This window comes from Lycium ferocissimum, chromosome 12, assembly GCF_029784015.1.
Source record: "Lycium ferocissimum isolate CSIRO_LF1 chromosome 12, AGI_CSIRO_Lferr_CH_V1, whole genome shotgun sequence".
In the NCBI taxonomy this organism is placed as follows: Eukaryota; Viridiplantae; Streptophyta; class Magnoliopsida; order Solanales; family Solanaceae; genus Lycium; species Lycium ferocissimum.
Window position 1 is genome coordinate 10,225,181 of NC_081353.1, and position 15,579 is coordinate 10,240,759.

Consider the following 15,579-nt stretch of genomic DNA (forward strand, 5'->3'; position numbering starts at 1 on the left):
TAGCATCCAACAACACATATAAACCCTTTATAACACAAGAAAACAAAATTAAACTCACCTTTCTTCTTCACTTCTTCACTTGACCAAAGTTGGTCATTAGAACAAACGAGCGAACTATCTTCCGAAATAACAACACCACGTTACTTAGCACCCTTAAGTTAGCAACTTTGCTTGAAGAATTTATTTTTTTGATGGACAAATTTTGGTCTTCTTTTTCCTCTACTATGGCCGAATAGGCCCTTGTTTTTCTCCTCTCTTATTTTCTTGATTTCTCTAGAATATGTCTAAGGGGAGAAGATGACTTAGTCATCTTAATAAAACACAACACATGTTCCATGTGGCCTTGGCCCACCATGAGGTGGCCGGCCACCTTGCCTCTATCTCCTCATTATTTTTTTTGAATTTTCAACTTTCCCAAAATAGCTCACTTACTAATTATGGAAAATTCCTTCAAGTGTTGTTTTAACATTTTCAAGACATGGAAATCATACACAATTTAAGTCTTTAAAACCACGAAGGTCTCTCGGGATAGCCTTGACCCTAACTTCTCATGGTTCACTCAAGTTGTCCCGTTACTCAAAATACGGGATATAACAATTTAACAGACCTTTCAGCTATAGGGAAACAACACAAAGAAACAAAGAGGCAAGTATCAACATACATATATTATGGGGCTTATTGTTTGCACTAGCAAATACAAAGGGTAGTTATAGTAGAATTTTGAAGAAAACTATAAACTTTTTATGGGTTTGCAGTCTTTTGGGTACTTCTCTCTTTTCCTTTGGTACTCCTGTAAACTGATTGCACTCCTTTGAAAAGCCATTTCTTAACAGTTAATGAGTAGTAGCTACTCAAAACTGGGATACTATGTCCAAACATAGCTTATCAAAGGAAGAACTATCAGTAGAGGCCAAACAAGTAGGAAACAGAAATTGCATAACCTAGAAAACTTGAAGAAAATTGCTTTATAGTTCAAATGACACAAATTAATATAAGCCATGATAAGGGAAGAGCCAATCAAGATCATGTAGAAGAAGCATTACTCGTCCTCTATACCTCCAAAGTCAATATTGTCAATAACAGACAGTATCTGTCCCGCATTAGCAGGTCCCCGCACTCTGAGGAGTATGATGTTGACTACCTACCTTAATGCAATCATTAGTGGCTGCTACCACAGCTCGATAATTTAGGCAGTGTGAGCAGGACCAAACCTTAGGAGCATATTCATCTGCAAGAGTAACTTCTTCTTCCACTAGATGCTCCTCAATGAAGGAGCTCCGACATCACCGAAATGCTATTCCTTCGGGAAGCATCGTATCTGATTCTCTTACAAGCTCTTTTATTCTATTGAGACAACTCCAAAAAGTTCTATTTTAAATCAAAGCATCCCTACTAATGTTGAGTTAGGGGTTGAAAAAAGTAGAAGATCCCACTGAAATTATGATGGCTACTGAATCTGCTTTTTTTTTCTTTTTTTCTTTGACTTAAGATGTTTAGCTGAAAAATACTTGCTGGTTTTGTCCAGATATGTTGCAATCAACTGTAAGCTATGTTAAATTTGAAACACAGATGATACTATTCCATTCCAGATTTGATATTTATACTGAATAACTTTTGATTCTTTTGGTAAATGTAAATTCATGATAATAAGTAGAAATAATTCTAAAGACATGCAATTTTGTCTTTTCTGAGCTTTAAAGTGTTGATTTAAGTCTGGCTTTAGACAATACACTCAAGACATAGTACTTTGCACAATTACTTTTCTTCGAGCTAATACTCACTTTTTTCCTTTTTTTAAAAACGTTTGTAGATTTGCTTTTCTCTTTCAAGGATTATAATCGTTTCTCGCTGTTGGATGCACAAAACTGAAGAAGTAAGAAAGGCGTTCCAAATAAGGAGTCAGCATTGTACATGTAAGCTTGTAACTTAACAATGATTTGCTCTTCTTTATATTGAGTTGTGTTCATGTTGATGACAGATTTATATGTCTTCTATGTGCATGTATTATGATCCATCTACTATTCTTCTTTCTATCATGTCACTTACATTTATACTTGTGTGCGCTCTATGCCTACAGAACAAAATTCACTATATCACTTAAAGATTTAAGAATAGTTTGAAAAATCTCTTTTCTCAAAGAAAGGTAGTTTTGATGGAACGTGGAAAACAAAATAAGCACTCTGCCTCAGTTACAAATAGAAACATCAAACGACGTGAAAAATACAATAACATGAAATTTGAGGAAAAAGAAGCTTTAACATTACAACGTAAATCCAAATACCAAGAATAAAAAAGACGTAGACTTGAAAATGCAACTTCCTATAGCCCAATTGGGATGCCGCTGTACACCAATGAAAAAGGTGAGTTTATAATATATTAGTCATGTCTTTAGCAAATATTTGGTCTTGATTAATAAGCATCTTTTTTATTTTTATTTTAGGCTCCACTTCAAATGCATTTGACGAGCAGCCACAATCAAATTATGTCCCACAAAAAAAAGTTTCAAACTGTAAATTTTGTTCTGCAAAGAGATTTGAATATGAACCACCTGCGTTTTGTTGTGCCAACGGTACTGTCAAGCTATCTTCACATAAGATGCCAACAAAATTATGGAATCTATATTTTGGAGATAATGAACAATCCAAACACTTTCGTACATATATAAGAACGTATAATAACGTATTCGCATTTACATCACTTGGTGCAAAGTATGATAAAGATTTGGCTAAAAGAAATTGTGGTGTGTATACCTTTAAAGTTCAAGGACAAATGTATCATTTGATAAATGATTTGTATCCTCAAGATGGAAAACCAAAAAACCTACAATTGTACTTCTACGATAATAGTAACGAATTAGCATATAGGATGGCTTGTTCCAACAAAGTTCATGAATCAGTAGTGAAGGAACTGATGGACATATTATCAAATAATCCATATTCTATCTTTCTTCGATCTTTGGTAAATATTTCAAACCTTGAAGAATTTCATATCGGTCTTAGATGTGATGCGGGTTTAGACTAACGAGTATATAGCCTGCCTACCTCCTCTGAAGTTGCAGCAATATGGGTTGAAGAAAATGATAGTAGTGCTATTCGGGCACCTCACATTCAAATCTATACTCACAGCAATTCTACAAAAAGAGTAAATTATTATTATGGATGTTATGATGCTTTGCAATATCCGTTATTGTTTCCACATGGCCAAAGTGAATGGTATTGTGGTATTAAGAAAATTTGTGGGATAGAGAACATTTGTAGACATCCTAGAACTTATGAAAATGAAGAGATACCAAACATACGAAACATTTGCTCTCTTGACAGATATGTTGAAATAGAGGATGATATTCTGAACAAGGGAAAGCGAAAACCGAATACGGTGTCTATTCGTGAATATTATTGTTACAGACTGCAAATGAGAAATGACGAAGAAGATGAAATCTTACCTTTGGAAGAATATTTGAAAGAATATTCGGTTGACGAATATATAAAACTTGAAACACAAAGATTGGATTTTTATTCATTTAATCAGGATTTATTTAGAACGGATGTACTACAAGGACTCATTGATATTTTGAGATTCGGCGAGAGAGATGCTTCAAATATCGGTAAGAGAAGATTTATCTCGAATTCTTTCATTGGAGGCCCTAGAGATATGCGTCAACGCTACATTGATGCTATTGCATTAGTCCAGCGTTTTGGTAAACCTGATTTATTTATAACCATGACGTGTAATCCATCTTGGCGTAAATGAAGGAATATTTAGCATCGTTGATGAAGCACAAAATAGACCTGATCTAATTAGCAGAGTGTTTAGAGCAAAAATAGAAGAACTAAAAACGGATATCCTAAAACGAAATATTTTTGGAAAAGTTGCTGTTATAGCCCGTATTTTGTACGTTTGGAAATTTCAAAGTCGATGTGGAAAGTTAAGGGCGAGACCCTTCTCCAAATTATTTTAATGTACAAGTTGGTTATGAATAATATTTATGAACATTATTAGTGTGGAAATATTGGGAAAGGTTAAGGGCAAAAAGGAAAATTCGCAAAATGGATCATGGTAATATTATGGAAGCCTAGGGGTAAAATGGTAATTTCACAAATATTCAAGAAAATTCAAGAAAGGGCCATTATGGCCGTATGGCATATGTGGTGGGCTATATTTAAATTAATGGGGATTAAAGTGTACAAAATAAGACATTTGGTCTTCTTTGACCATGTTAGGAAATTCAAGAAAAGAAAGGAAAAATCTAGAGAAATTGAGAGAGGGGCATGTGCCCCTCACATGCTTGAGAAGTTATATATATATAAGAGCTCATCCTTTAATTGAAGACAAAAAAAAAAAAAAAAAGAGAGAATGGAACCATGAGAGGTTCGGCCATGGTGGAAAAAAATGGAGTCCATGAAATTGATCAAGAACAACTATTTTCTCCTAGTTTTCCTATTAAATGGAAGGTCCTCTACAACATGGAGTGTTCATTGGAGCAAGAAAGACCTATGTTCATATAGGTGACAAGTTCTAGCCAAGTGAGAAGACAAGTGGAGGAAGGTAAGGTTTAATTCCCTTTTCTATGTGTTATAGATGATTTGTGAATATTGTAGTATGTAGAAAAGAATGGAACTCATGAAATATGCATGTGTGTGGTGTAGCCGAATGGAATAGTGTTGTGTAGAGATGATGAGCTAATTTTTATTTAGTATGTTGATTGTTGTAATTGTGGATTCTATGATGGGAAATGAGGATTTAATGGTTAGAAATGAAATTGTGTTTGTTTGAGGATTATGGAAGAAGTTGGTGAGACATTAGTATGATTTCTTATAGTTGAAAGAATAATTCATGCATGTTGTGGAATCGAAAAATGAATGAACTAATTTCATTTAGCATTCGAGGTTGATGTCACCATGGATTCTATGTTGATAATGAAGGTCTAAATGATTTAAGTGGAGTTGCAATTATTGTAGCATGTTGCCGAAGTCGATGAGAATTGTATGTAGCTTCATGGATTTATGGAAAATAATGTTGTTAGTATGATGTTGTTAATGTGTAACTTATTAAGCTGTCATGGTTCTTATTGGAGTTAAAAGATCTTGAAGGAAGTAGTATGTCGATTAAATTGATAGAATGTGCTTTGGGTTGATTATTGAAATTGTTAGTATAATTATTGGCGTTATTGTGGATGGTTTGGCCGGGCTGAATTCCCGGATTGTTGTGAATTGAAATTGGCCAAGTTGAACTTGGTGGGATGGAGTATTTACAGGGGAAATGCTGCCGAAATTTCGGTAGGCAAGTGTTACCTTAAGATTCAACTTCTAAATGCTCTAATTGATGTTTGGTAAATGTGACCAAATTGTAGATTTTGGCGAACTTGGAACTGGAATTTGGAGTAGCGTAAGAGGCGGAAAAGGTATGTAAGGTTTCACCTTCCTTCCTTGGCATGTCTTAGACATAATAGGCTTGAATATGCGCCTCGGGGATGATTCCATTCCTAGAAATCCGAACTTGAAATTTCCCCTTTTTCATTCAATAGAATTGAATTAAGTTTGGTGTGTTTTATTGAAATAATTGTTTAAACATCTCTAACTTGCCCAAATGGAACCAAGTGATCCTTAGACCTTCATAAGTGACTCCATGAAGCTTAACGCACGTAGATTGTGTACGCCACCTCAGCTGACTCGAGGTGGGCCCACTATTCCCGAATTCTCTCCTATTGTCCCATTTGGCTTATTTTTATTCTATAGTTAAGGAAAGCTTTTGGTTATTATTCCGATTACTAAATAATAGTTGTTTTAACAAATCCATTGATTCCAAAGCATGATTCTTCTCCTCCGATAGCTAGTAAATGTTTTCCAAAATGCCCGTATTTTCCCAGAACAAAGGTTTATGGCAAAGTAAGTTTTACAACAATGACGATGAACATGTTCTACAATGACATGGATGATGTCAAGGAAGAAAATGTTTACATGATGAATATGACCATGATGATTCTATGATTAAAGGTTCCAAGTTTATGATTCCAGTGACGAGATGAGAACGTTAAGCTATTTCTTGAATTCTCAACTCTATTCATGAATAATGTCTATTTTTTAAAGATTCCAAGTATACGAAACGATGCCTTATGATCCTGTTTTATATTTTCTCGTGATATTACCTTTCATTAATAGTCTCGCCTTATATTAATCGTTCCTCCAAGGTGAGGCAAGCGCCCATAGCTATTCTATAATATAATCGGAGGTTTCCGACCTTACGTCACTCCGATGGATACATGATTTTCTTGGGCTCTCCTGCATGCTTATATGACCTATGTATATGAAATATGTATATGTACATGGGGTGGGGGAAGGGATACATGGGAAATGGGAAGGGAACCATGTTTCATTGCCACAGTCGGTGGCTTATCATCCGGACGCGGGATGCCGGACGCGGGATTTATGGGCGAGCGGAGTATTTCGGCGCAATGTGGGCGAGCCGACGCTGTTCGGTGCTATGATACTATGATACACTATGATATGCTATGATACTATGATACACTATGATATGCTATGATATAACATGATATGACATAAATTCTATTTTCTATGTCTATGAAAAGAAATGTTCTCTTTTTCTAAAAAGGAAAAACAAGCATGTATGGTATCCAGCCAAAAGGGCATTCACATGTACAGGTTATCCTCTTATCTCATCGCATGTTCTACGATCCCATGGTATTGTTGGTCATATTTATATTCATGTTTGTATTATTTTTCATGCCTTACATACTCAGTACATTGCTCGTACTGACCCCTCTTCTTCGGGGGCTGCGTTTCATGTCGCGCAGGTACACCCAGATGAACTCGAATCTAGCATAGAGGTGTTCCGGCGGGGAGTTGGTAGGCTCCACTTGTCTGGGAGTGCCGCCGAGTTAGAGTATAGATGTTATGATGCTTTGTTCGAAGTTAGAGACTTTGCAGACAGCGTCGTGGGTATTGGGTTGTCAGTCTGTAAGCGGCTCCAGCAGCCGATATGTTCTTATGATTCGTGTCACGAGTCTTATGTAATACCAGATCTTACTTATGGAAAAAAAAAATCTCTATGTACCCATTTCTAACTGATTCATAAGTTCATATGTGTAATAAGAGTCAGCGGGTTCGCTCGGCTCCGAATATGGGGTCGGGTGCCCATCACACCCTAATAAGGTTAGGGTGTGACAGTTGCAGCTTTTATGTATACCGTAGAATTTCAAAAACGAGGTTTACCACCTGCTCATTTCCTTCTAATACTTACTACTGAATACATGTTGTTAACACCGGAATCTTATGATAATATCATTAGCGCTGAATTACCTGATCAAGATACAAAACCATATTTATATTCATGTGTTCTTAAACACATGATGCATGGTCCTTGTGCTAATCTTAATCCTAAAAATCCTTGCATGAAGAAGATGGGTTCTTGCAAGTTTAATTATCCAAAAAGCTTTGCCGATCATACCTTAAAAAGAGCTGATTCTTATCCAATTTATAGAAGACGAAATACAGGAATAACAGTAAAGATAAGAGATCACTACTTGGATAATTCGTGGGTTGTTCCATACAACCTTTTTTTACTTGGAAAATTTACTTGTCATATGAATGTTGAAGTATGCTCTGACATTAAAGTCGTGAAGTATCTATATAAATATATTTGTAAAGGACATGACAAAATTTCTTTTTTTTGTACATGCTAATGAGAAAAACGTAGAAATTGACGAAATAAAAGAATATCAGTCTGCTAGATGGGTATCACCACCGGAAGCTACACGGCGCTTGTTTGGTTTCTCTATCAATGAAATGTCACCAAGTGTGTGTTCCTAACAAATTCATCTTGAGGGACAACAATATGTTTCATTGAAAAACAATGCTAATATACGTGCAGTTGTAAATAATCCGATGATTAAGTTGACCATGCTAGCTGAATTTTTTTACATGAATAAAACTAACACAGATGCTATAGAACTTAATTTGTTGTATAAAGAATTTCCTGAATATTTTGTGTGGTCGCCTAAGGACAAGAAGTGGTCACGCCGACAAAAAGGGCATACTATTGGACGTGTTGTAACATGTCATCCTACAAAAGGTGAACGCTATTATCTAAGATTGTTGTTAATGAATGTTAGAGGACCGAAATCATATGAAGATTTATGAATTGTTGATGGAGTACTATGTAGTAGCTTCAGAGAATCTGGTGAAAAGCGAGGTCTTCTACATTGCGATAACAATTTGATTGAATGCATGTTAGAAGCAACAAGTTATCAAATGCCACATAGTTTAAGAAGCTTGTTTGCTACATTATTAGTATATTGTAATCCAGTGAACCCAAGAGAATTGTGGGAACAATTTGAACAACCCATGTCTGAAGATTACAAGTTACTACCCAATATTGGAAGAAACGAAATTCGATTTCAAGTTTTAAGTCATATTAATGACATATTGCATTCTGTGGGAGCTGACATAAATGAATTTAAACTTGTTCAGCAAACAATCCGACCTTCCAAAATAGCAAAAGAGGCAAAGGAAGTTCATTTTGAGAGAACAATCGTCGTTAGTGAAGAAGACGTCTCACTATGCAAAAAGCTTAATAGGGATCAACTTAAAGCTTATAATATAATTATTAAGAGAATATTTTCACATAGAGCGGGAGCATTTTTCATTGATGGTCCAGGAGGAACAGGAAAAACATTCTTATATCGTGCTTTACTCGCAACTATACGGTCTAAAGGATATATAGCATTGGCAACAACTACTTCTGGTGTGGCTGCTTCCATTCTTCCTGGTGGACAAACTGCACATTCACGCTTTAAAATTCCAATAAATGTGGATGATATGTTTAGTTGCAATATTAGCAAACAAAGTGCACTAGCATGCTTAATTAGAGATGCAAAATTAATCGTATGGGATAAAGTGTCAATGGCAAAAAAAAAAAAAAAAAAATGATTGAAGCTTTTGATTTACTCTTAAAAGACCTCATCGATACAAATATACGTTTTGGTGGAAAAGTTGTGGTTTTGGAGGTGACTTCAGACAAACGCTTCCTATTGTGCGAAACGGAAAAAAAAGGAGATTTTATTAATGAAAGTTTATTATATTCTGACTTTTGGGAAGAACTTGAAAGATTGCCCTTATCCGAAAATATGAGAGCAAAAGCAGATCCTCAATTCTGTGATTATTTAATGAGAATTGGAAATGGACAAGAGAAAGTCAATTCTACAAATAAGATTGAAATTCCAGGTTCTTTTATTATTCCTTTTACAACTGAAAGAGAATCTTTAGATAAATTGTTCACAATAACGTATCCAAATTTGCACACATTTTTCTCAATAACATCTTCCTCAAATTTCCGTGTTATTCTAACAACAAAAAATGATTTCGTAAATGAAATAAGTGACATTCTTATAGCTAAATTTCCAGGAACATCAAAAACATTTGTCGGTATTGATGAAACCATTGAACCTAATGATCAGGCACAATTTGAGGACCTATTACATTCTCTTAACCCCGCCGGCTTGCCGCCGTATAAGTTATCATTAAAAGAGAATTGTCCAATTATATTATTACGAAATCTAAATCCATGTGAGGGCTTATGTAATGGTACGCGGTTGACTTCTTTGTGACTTTAAAACACATGTTGTAAGTGCTAAGATTTCATCGGGTGACTTCAAAGACACACGTCTTTATCCCAAGAATACCATTAATAGCATCTCAAGATGAAAAAATGCCAGTTCCTTTCAAAAAGACATAATTTCCTATACGACTATGTTTTGCTATGACCATAAATAAAGCACAAGGTTAAACATTGGATTTTGTTGGAATTTATTTGCGGGAACCTGTCTTTTCACATGGTCACCTTTACGTTATTTTATCAAGAGCAAAGAGTTCAAACTGTATAAAAATGCTAATTCGCCCCCCAAAAGCAACTGATCATGATGATCGCTCGACATATAATGTAGTTTATGATGAAATCATTCAAAAAACAATTTTGCAAAAATAATATAGCATAACCAAGTACTGTTTTATTCTTTCTCCATTTTATTTTACATTATTTACTTTTATCACTCAGTATACTAACCATATCTTCTTTTTGCTTTTCCCCGTTTTACAGTATCTACTACAAAATATGGAATATAGACTTAATATTACTGAAATAACTCCGGAAACGAGAGAGTGGACATGCAAAGTACAACTTATTGAAAAAGCTAGAGCAAGACAAAGTAAGGATGGGCGGATATGATTTCAAGTCATGATTGCGCAAGATGAGACGGTAATCTTGCTACTTTCATGTTTACTATTCCAATAATTTATAATTTCTTTCTTATTTTAATCTATAGTATTTTCAATAAGTTTTGATGTTGGATTTGGTATTTCTTTCACATGAGAATTAGAGAGTGTTTCTTGATATATCGTGGGTATTCACAGCGTTTAATCAAGAGCTAGATAATTATTATGAAGACTGTTTTGTGTTTCAGATTTATATGATTTTCTTTGGAGTATTTTGGAAGATGAAGTTTGTTCGGTAACAATCTGTTTGGTTATTTGTTATATATACATCTCTCCTTACCCTTGAATTGTTAAAAATTGTTTCATCTTATTTGTTTATGATAAAAAAGTTTAACTAAGCATGGATATTAAGAAATATATAATTTATTAGTAATAATTAAATTTCATATAAGTATATTTTCAATATAAAAAAAAAAAATCATTTGCGGAGCCCTTATTAATAATCTTTCTTTTACTGGTGTTCCCCTATTAATAATCTTTCTTTTATTGGTGTTTTTACCGCTCCGAAGCTATTTTGCGTATCTTTGTTGTGAATATTTTTTCTTGTGGGACATAAATGCCAACATTGTTTAGTGTTTCATTGCCATTCATTTTCTTGTGTCAAGTTTGCTGTTATTAGCATGTCATGCTATGTACATCCTCCTACTATGTACATGATAGCTTTTGTCCACTAAAAGTTAGGCTTAAGTAGATGAAAGAAATGATGTAAACATTTTCCATTCTCTACTAGCATGTTTCCTATAATTTTATTCCAACTTTATTGCCCATTCGAATCTACCGTGCCTAATCCATGGATAAGGATGCATTAGATTTCTTTTAGGTCGAGGAGAAGAAATCTCAATGGATTTCACGAAGCTTGTATCACCATTAGTTGATTTACAAACAACCTGAATCACAAGAAAACGTTGAACATCAATAACCAATATAAAACAGATTTGACTCTTATTAATGACTGGATAGATGCCTTTACAGTCATAAACAATATGATTTACTTTAGAAGGCGGCGTATAGATAAAATGGGATAAGAGAAGTAAACCTTTTAGAAAAACTTATGAGCATGGCTTCTGATCTGAACTGCAGTTTTGGTGCCCACATGCGCTGTGAATTTTAAATAATCCATTCATTTTATTATATGTTTACCTTTTATGCGTTACCATGCCCTACCATGAATCTTTAATATCTATTTAACTGATTATTTGTAAATACAGGAAGAACAAGTTGCAATTGTTTTGTATGGAGATGACATAGGAAAATATGAAAAGAAGTTCACTCCCTTCAACACATATTTGATATCAACCGCAAAAGTTAGACCACCTCTACCCTATGGAATTCATGTCAATAAGTTTGAATGGGTTCTAGATAGATTTACTGTTATTGAACAAGTAAAGGGAGACAATGTATCTTTATCGAACCTGGACCAAGATCCACGGCATGTGGAATTTGGTAAGGAGTACTTCACTATGTATTTTAAAGTATACTTATATGTCGTTTCATGAAATAGTATTCACGGCATCCCTATAAACAAACATACTTGCTGTTGCTGTGAGTTGTGGTGCAATAAAGATTCTTTGGCGTCCATGGAAACAAATGTCGACAAATCATTGTCATGGATACAAAGTAAGTCCACTAACATTAAAAATAATTAATTTCATCACAGTTCTTATTTATAGTATCATTAAAATACTGCATCACCTGAAACTGCATTTGGAATACAGCTTTGATCTTCTCCTAAAAATTAATTTGTTTGTCCTTTCTTTGCTATCTGAGAAAGCTGCCTACTTCACTTTAACCTGTTACAGATTAAAAAATAAAGTTAAAAGAAATTAATAATTTTTTTTTTACTATGTTCGTGATCGACGCGTAAACTTCATGCATGGTCTTAAGATTGCTAGAGTCTGAAAGAACACAGAATAGCTTCAAAAAAATATAATGCATGAAGGTAAATTTGAAAGAATGAATGAGATTAGAGTTGTTTTTCAAAAATACGAATTGATTTAATGTTCCCTTCCGGTAATGATTCCCCTTTAATTCATGGGGTTACTATATTTTCTTGTTCCGAGTAACTTTTCCTTAAATAGCTAGAAGAGGATCTGCTAAAGAAGGCGCTGAAAAGAAAATAAAAGAAAGATGAAAGGGGAAATGAAGAAATCACAGAGTAAAAAACAACAGATATCAGATTATGCAGATCTTCATCTTAATGAAGAACTAAGGCAATCCTAATAAAGAACTAAGGCAACATGATCTTCATCTTGTGAGATATTAGCTTTCTACACATAAAATGTCCCGCTAATTCTTTTTTCACACCATCTAAGACCTTTATAATGGATAATGGTGTAACGTTAGGGAAATAATTTTCACCTAAATGAACAAGATTTCATCTTTATGAATTTTTTGTTAGTTTTTTTGAGTAACAAATTTTCGAAACACCGGATAGGGAATGGATATAGAGGATTTATATAAGGTATCAACTAATAAATTTCCAACTAATTGAAAAAGATTTCATTTTTCTGAAATGTTGGAAAATTTTCTCCCTTACCCTTTTTGTTTATAGGTTGAAGGCCTGTTGTAGTATTGTTCTTCACTTTTCAACTAATGACTTGGCATGTTGCAGTAGGTTAACACTCAGTGTGAAAAGATAATCAATTTTCTAAATCCTGAATTGGAAATGGATATAGAGGATTTATACAAACAAACTAAACTAATTTAGGATTTGAGGCATATTTATTCATTTATAAATTTCTAGCTAAATGAACAAGATAGTCATCTGATTTTTTGATAGTTTTTCTCTTTTACCCTTAAATTTAATAGCTTGATACTCTGTTGTTAACTAATACAGGACTACAATAATTTGTATGATAGGCAAGTTAAAAATTAAAGTTAAAAGATATTAATAAATTTTTTTACTAGGTTCGTGATCCACAGAAACTTTATGCATGGTCTGAAAATTTCTAGAGTTTGAAAGAACACAGAATAGCTTCAAGAAAATATAATGCATGGAGGTAAATTTGGAAGAATAAATGATATTAGAGTTGTTTCTCCAAAATACAGGAAGATTTTATATTCCCTTCCAGTAATGATTCTCCTTTAATTCAGAGGGTTGCTATATTTTCTTGTTCCAAAAATCATAGAGTAGAAAACAATAGATAACAGATTATGCAAATCTTCATCTTAATGAAGAACTAAAGCATCTTAATGAAGAACTAAGGCAACAGGATCTTCATCTTGAGAGAATACAAGCTTTCGACAGATAAAATGTCCCGCTAATTCTTTTTTCACACCATCTAAGACCTTTATGATGGATAATGGTGTAACGTTAGGGAATTGAACAAGATAAATTTAATAGCTTGATGCTCAGTTATAGTATTGTTCTATTCGTAGCTTCACTTGTTAACTAATACGGATTTGCACAAAGTAGTTTGTATGGTAGGCATCTATAAACGGTGTGTGACTTGCTCCTTCAGGATGATCAGTAAATTATTAGAATAAATTTTTTTCCATTAAGGTCAAACTATTTTTCGTCTTCATTTTCCTTTGTTCTGCTGTCATTAGTGAATTGAGATGCCAACTCTGCATCTCAAATGAATGGTATTTTTCATTCTGTTTTAAGTTTTTTCTTGTTTAAGCTGAAAAGCTCAGATATAGTTTATAGTTACATAAACGTTGTTTGGATTATAATCCTATTGACTTCTTAGCCTATACCATCCTTGTGTTTGTTGCATAACAAAGTAACAACAATACTCTTTTTGTTTATTCTCTCATTCTTGCAACTGTGATCTATAAATGCGGTTTTCCATGTGATATAACTTGGCATCCAGCTTCTTCTCTACGATATGCACCATTGTATTTTTACCTTGTAGGAGGATTTTGCTGAGATTGATGGAAGCGACCTAGCTGCACAAATTGAAGAACATCCAGTAATCCTAGCAAAACGAATTGCACGGTCTTCATATGCTGGTATGAACTAGATTTTATTTTTTCCTGTGTATATTAAAAACATTAATTGTTTTTACTTATACGATGTGCAACACAGGAACATCCTTGACAACAAGATACAATTCTGTAATATTGATAAATCCATCCTATCCACAGTGCAAATTGATGAGCTTCGGTATGACATAAATATGTGACAAATAGTACAATCATATACAAAAAGCTAACTGTGTATATGGCCCAAAATAATATAACTATGTTCATTTACAGGGCAAAAGAGAATGAAGAAATTTTGAGCACATATACGCAAAGAAGTTCTCTAGAAACAGCTTCATCACCAATTTTTATATCACTAAATGATGAGGCTATACCTATAGGAGATATCCAAGCACAACCAGCGGTATATGTCCAACAAATGCTACTATATATTTAGATGCGCTACCATTACCAGCAACACAACTAATCTTATGCACTTCTCTTTTTTGAATAGATGCAATCTTTTCACGTTGAAGGTAAAATATCGTTGCTGGATGATGAGCAGCTGTTTTATGAGTTAATGTGTTCAAAATGCAAGAACTTTGTTAGGACCAAAATAATGAAGGCTATTATTTGTGTAAAGCTGTGATCGGACAAGCAATGTTAACACCCAGGTAACCAAGCGTTCCATAATCCAAATTTGCTTTCTCATATAATTTATGAATATAAAATAACATGTAATAATATTATATAACAGGTGCCGCATTCAAGTCCAAATTGCAGATGGAAGTGGATCGACAATTGCAACATTAGTGGGTGAACCTGGAGAGAATCTTCTTTCGATGAAAGCTGAACAAATCTATGAAACAATTAACATAAAGGTACAAATCAATTAGAATTCTTTCTTAAGTAACCACGGACAATAAATTTTCTAGACCATCTTAAGTTTATAATTGTTTTACGTTTCTTTTAGTGAGCTTCTTGGCTATGTTTTTTTAATGTGGATATTACCTTGACTGGTGTTGTAGTGTCTGATTTATCTGTTGATGATTTGTAAATACCTAGCATTAAAGAACGGTTTATGTAAGATTTTTGGAATTTCCAAGTGGTTATTTGGTTAGGATTTACGATTAAGGTTAATGTGAGTCTAATTTTTAACAGGTTTTGAGTAGAAGGTATGATTAGTAGAGTTGTTCAATCTGTAATGAACATAATGAAGGACTATCCACTAAAAATTGAAATGATTAGAATAGTAATGAATTTGATCGAGAAAAGTGGAATGAATTTAGAGGATTAATATAGTAGATCCTAACTATTTGGAATTTAGCATAGTTGATTGATAGTGAATGAATGAATTGTTGTTTGGGGAATTGGGATTACTAAAGAC

General features: G+C 33.9%; 1 long non-coding RNA gene across 1 annotated transcript; it reads left to right on the forward strand.

Annotated features, from left to right (window-relative positions):
• Window positions 1–14,428: 14,428 nt before the first annotated feature.
• LOC132040345 (uncharacterized) lies at window positions 14,429–15,100 on the forward strand. Its single transcript, XR_009410676.1, has 3 exons — window positions 14,429–14,616; window positions 14,707–14,866; window positions 14,950–15,100. It is a non-coding gene; the product is annotated as an uncharacterized LOC132040345 (long non-coding RNA).
• Window positions 15,101–15,579: the final 479 nt, after the last annotated feature.